The sequence below is a fragment of the Lathyrus oleraceus genome, chromosome 5, assembly GCF_024323335.1.
Source record: "Lathyrus oleraceus cultivar Zhongwan6 chromosome 5, CAAS_Psat_ZW6_1.0, whole genome shotgun sequence".
Taxonomy (NCBI): domain Eukaryota; kingdom Viridiplantae; phylum Streptophyta; class Magnoliopsida; order Fabales; family Fabaceae; genus Lathyrus; species Lathyrus oleraceus.
The window spans coordinates 466,322,554-466,328,553 of NC_066583.1; positions in this window are offsets into that span (position 1 = coordinate 466,322,554).

Here is a 6,000-nt window from a genome sequence, read left to right on the forward strand (position 1 = left end):
TGAAAGAGGGGGGACTTACAATCTCACTTACTAGAATGCTATGTCTTTTGTGTCACAAATCTATCGTTATATTAAGAAATCGTGATTGGACATATGTAGAAGTCTCAACTATTTGAGACCGGGCAATAGAAACTTTAGTGTTAATGCATGTTAGAGACATGGTATTTGTAATACCCCAAAATTTACCCTTCATTTTTCCTGGAAGCATACGCTTTACACCTCATGCATGCATTCATTTTTTAGGTCATTTAGCATTTGCATTTCATCATGGCAATCAGAATCGGATCCAAGAAGCTCGAACATCATCCAGGACACTTTGTGGGCTCTATTTAGATGATCAGTCAACACAAGGGAAAGACTTGAGTTACTTCCAACAGGGGTCTATTCGTTAGTCAAAACGTTAATCTTGAAGGAGCAAAGGTTTGTTCATGAGTTGTCATGCTCGCTAGGCGAAACGTGTGTTTCGAAAAGAAAAAAAAACGAAAAAAAAACGGCAAAAAAAAATGAAATAAATAAATAATTAAATAAAAGAAAAAATCTTGGACTTGGACCTCTCTCATTTGAGCCCAAAGGTCCACAAAAATCAGGTTATAAATTCAGAGTTTCAGTGAAACAAAAGGAATTTTATTCCTATTACCCTGGCTGGAAAAAGATAGTGAGAGAAGAGCTAACGGAGTTCAGAGCAGCCTTCAAACCCTGAAGGGAACTCAACTGCACAGAATCACCTCTGCCTCACATAAACCCTAAAGATTGTTTTGTAAACCTCACGGGTGCAACTCAATTTCAATCAAGCTCTCCAATCAAGTTTGCCCTTATTCCCATTACCTTTGAGCTTTGAATTTGAATACTCTGAATGTTTGAGGTATTATGGGTGAATTTGATACCCTTTTGATGCATGTCTTTTTTGTGAATTTTAATGGCATGATTCATGTGGTTACATTTTGATTTGGGGGCAACCCTTGATTACCCTATTTTTTTGTATCTAACCTGTTTGTTGAGTTTTTGTGAGGGCTCACATGACTTTTGCAAGGATAACTTGCATGGTTTTCCACTTTATTTGTGGGATACCGCCTGGAGGTTTCATTCCGATTACCTATACTGACTCACTTTCTTTGATGGTGTTTAGCTTGGAAGGATCCCTGGGTTTCCCATTCCTCTAATTGTTGTTACTTCGGATCTTTATCCGCGTGGTACTTTTACATTTTTCTCGCATTTTACTGCTTTCCTAGCTGGAAGACCTCGATAGGAGACAATGTTTTTGTGTGTTTATTTTTTTTTACAGGTTCCTTCGTCCAGGACTCCTTTTGCATGCGCATTCCTAAACCGCAAACATTTCATTGATTTTTCTTCTCCTAAGAACACGTACTCCTTCTACTACAGGCGAGTAAGTCTCCCAAGGTCGAGCATCCGGTAGATTGCGTAGTAACGTCGTTCGTCCAAAACCCAATCCATAACCCCGTAGTTAGCCGAACTACGGCTTGCTCTGATTCTCATTCCAGATGAGATACGTAGGCATAAGACGCGATGTCTTAGAGAGCACACATCCCCCTAACCCATAGGTCAGCCGAGCTACGAAGACTCTGATTCTTATATTCAGATGAGATACGTATGCAGTGGATGCGACACCCGCACGAGTCATTTTCATTTAACCCTTTTTTTTGTAAACAGCACAAGATAAACTCACACCCTTTAGACAAGAACTACAAAAGTGGATCCCGTAGAGTACTACGGATGCGTAGGGGTGCTAATACCTTCCCTTCGCATAACCGACTCCCGAACCCAAGATTTGGTTGCGAGACCTTGTCTTTTACTTTCCTCTTTTCAGGTTTACTTCGAGCGTTTCCTTTCCCTCCTTTGGGATAAATAACGCACGGTGGCGACTCTTCTGTCATTTTCTTTCGCCGGTTGTTTTTTCGCACACTGTATTTTTCAGGTTGCGACAGCTGGCGACTCTGCTGGGGACCCGGTTTCACTAAGCGAGTCCCTTCTAGCTTTTGTAGTTTGTTTGTTTATTGGGTGTTCATGCTTTTGTACAGTTATTTATTTACCTGCTTTACCTTGTTGCATTGTGTACATATCATTGTTGTATCTGTTGGCTGGCTATGGCTGCTTGGTGATCTTTGTGAGATGAGTTCTATACCCGAACTCGAGTGCACTTAGGATAGGAGAATGGCATAGTCTTGTCGACTTGTGTGGAGTTATTCCTTAGCAAGTTGACTTGCAAGCCCATTCACTTGGTGGAGGTCATGTTGAGATCAATAATGTCACACAAGTAAGTTGTGGTTAGACATTACTTTTTCCAATATAGACCTTAGAAGCCGAGGACCTTAGTTTACCAAACCCATCTTGGCCTATTCGTAGGACGTAGTGCGAAAGTCGTTCAAGTGTAAGATTTGATACGATTGTTACGCGATACTACACTCATAAGAGTCTCTCTTGAGAATATTTTTGGAATACGAGTAGTCGTTCCTCCGATAATATCCGAAAGATGGGATTATGACTATGGGAACCTTTTGTAGAACATGTTTGGCAGGTTTAAACCTTAGTACACTCCTTTTGGGTGGTTTTTAACCTAAACTCCATGCTCGTGACTTGCAACAAACCCTTGATTCATGGTTGATCCGATCAGGTATCCTTAATATCAATGAAACTTGGGTGTTGATAAGGTGTAAACCATAATCCACCAAAATGGGTGGTTGATATTAAGGATAACATGATCCATCCCATGACCTTTGTTTGGTGTACTCTTAATTTCTCTCCAGACAGTGCAACCTGACAGATGTTCAAGCAGATATAGTGATCCTGATTCCCATGCCACTGCACTGCATTCACATCATTTTGCATCACATCATTTTGCATTCATAATCATTCACACATGTTTATCCATTTTTGTGGGGTTTATATCTTCTACTTGATTCTAGTCGGAATTTTCTTGGTTCTCATCAACGGCTTAGTCTTTTTTTTTACATCGTTTATCTATTGAGAGACTGGAATCAAAGGGTAGAATACCTTTGGAATTGATAAACATGTCATTGCATTTACATATTCATTAGCATGTCTTGCATAATAGGTACCGCCACAGTGTTCTCAGTTTATTTGGTGTTCCATCAGCAGGATAGCTGACCCAGGCATTCATCGGTACGGTACCCGCAGAAACCAACAGAGAGTAATGGAAAGCCTACAGGCAGAGTTCGCCGAGATGAAAATCCGCATGAATCAATTCATGGATGTGGTTCAAGGGGTGGCTCAGGGACAACAAGAGCTCAGGCAGATGATACAGAGGAATCCCCCTGCTCAACGAGAGACGGTGACTGATCCTCCAGCTGGAGAGGCTAATGGACCCAATGGACCGGGGCTTATCCCAATCCTACATGCCACCTCCGGTCAACAGCCCGTTCATGATGATCAGGACGATCAGTTCCCCCTGCTGCAGGAAGACTTTGGTATGGGTCATGGTGTGGACCCATGTTTAGAAGATTGGAAGAGAGGTTGAAGGCAGTGGAAGGACAGAATCCTCTGGGAGTAGATGTTGCTGACTTGGGGCTGGTCCCAAGTGTGAGAGTGCCACCGAAATTCAAGGTCCCGATATTTGACAAATACAATGGCAACTCTTGCCCGAAGACCCATGTGCAAGCCTATTTCCGTAAAATGGTTGCATACTCCGATGACGAAAAGTTGCTTATGTACTTTTTCCAGGACAACCTAGCTGGGGCATCCCTGGAATGATATATGAGGCTGGACAGAGCCCACATCCGTTGCTGGAGGGATTTGGCTGAGGCTTTCGTGAAGCAGTATTAGTATAATGCAGACATGGCTCCGGACAGAACTCAACTTCAAAATCTGTCTCTTAAAAGCAATGAGTGCTTCAGAGAATACGCTCAATGCTGGAGAGAAACAGTTTCCCGTGTTCAACCTCCTATGTTGGAGAAGGAAATGGCTAACATGTTCATGAACACTCTGCCAGGACCTTATTTGGAGCGCCTGGTGGGTTGCAATGCCTCCAATTTTGCTGATGTAGTCTCTACCGGAGAGAGGGTGGAGAATTACCTGAGGACATACGAGACCCAGAGTGGAGTTGGATCCTCATCAGGGGTGAAAAAGCCGTTCATTCAGGGACAGAAGAGGAGAGAAGGGGATGCAAGTGCCATATATTCTTATCAGAACAGGGATAACCGGAGGAATAACTTTCAGAACTATCATCAGCAACCGTATGTTGCGGCTGTGACCATTCCAGCTGCAACACCACTACAACAACAACAACCACAGCGTCAACCAGCTCAGTACCAACCACAACAACCGGGTAACAGACCCTCCTATCAACCGAGGCCAAGGACGATGGACCGGCGTTTCGACACTCTTCCAATGTCGTACGCTCAGTTGCTTTCTAGTCTTCAACAACTACAACTTGTGCAGTTGCGCACTCTGGCTCCTCCCGTTGGTAGGCTTCCGGTGGGTTATGACGCCAACGCTAGGTGTAGCTTCCACTCTGGGGCACCTGACCACAATATTGAGAACTGCAAAGCTTTTAAGCACGTAGTTCAGGACCTCATTGATTCAAAGGCCGTTAACTTTGCACCAGCTCCTAATGTCGTCAACAATCCCATGCCCCAGCATGGTGGAGCCAACGTTAACATGGTTGAAGGAGAAGTCAAATTAGTCTCTGCGGTCAACAATGAAGATGGGGCTTTGTGAATATATTGTGTTTGTATATATTTGTTTGTGTTTGTGGTCTTTTGACCTTAATGAACATAATAAGAACAAAAACCATAAAAAAACATTTTTGTGTGGACTGCTGGGTTGATCTGAGACATTGGACCTAGACTTAGGCAACACTCCCTATGCAAAGGACTTGGCCAATGCCAACTTTTCTGAAACCAAGTGCTTGTGAAGTGAACTTTCATCTGATACAATTATTGAAGATCCATTTGAGTTCATCTGCAACATGATCATATTGAAGCTGTTATTTTGAACCTGTGTCTAATGCTCCTTTTTGAAGTCCTCTGATACATGGGGAATCATGGAGAAGATCATAGAGTTGCTAAGCTTGGATGTGGCTATCTTTATTTGATGCCTTGTTCTTCATATTGCTATTTGTGTATTGATATTGTTTGATTCTAAAGTCCAAGGGAAATTTGGGTTTCTATATGACATTCTTGTCTATTGGATTGCAGTCAATTGGTCAGATCTTTTCAACTCTTAACTTTAATTTTTGCTTAGGATTAGTCTCTTCATCTCCTCCCCATTTCTATAATTTCAAAATCTCTCCCTCCTTTTTAAAATCTTCTTTGCTTGTGATTCCTAAACTTAGATTTATTGAAAATTAGAAGCTTTGACCTTATGCCATTGCATTGTTTAACTCTCTTTCTTAAACAAACTTGTAAATGAACTTAACTATACTCGACTTAAAATTTCAAAAGCCAAAAAGAACTAACACTCATTCAAACCTTTTTAGGCCCTTTGTGCCTCTTTCAAACTTAAAATTTTGTTAAAAACAACTCACACACTTTGAAATTGATACCACGAACTACGAGGTTTTGATCCCTCATTTTATGTTGGTACGTAGGCACAAGTCTGAAGGTCTTGTCAAACACAAAAAATATAATTTAATGAATTCTTTTCTCATATCTACACTCTATTTATTGCAAACATCATTTTGTACAAAAACACATATCACACAAGAAAGGGCTCCCTAGGAGTACCTGGGACATTTTGGGTGCTAACACCTTCCCTATGTGTAACCAATCCCCTTACCTGTAATCTCTGACATTTTATTAGTTTTGATTTGAAAACTTCTTACCTTTGAGTTTTGTTCGTACCTTTTCCTTTTCATTTGAAAACAATAAAAGCGCGGTGGCGACTCTGGTTTTATTGACGTCTAGCTTATCCATAACTTGATGATCATGAATTTACCGCTACACGTTGATGGTACGTGCATTGTGTTTTGCATATTTTCCACCTATTTTTGGTTTGTAAATTTCTTATCAATTATTTAACACTAAT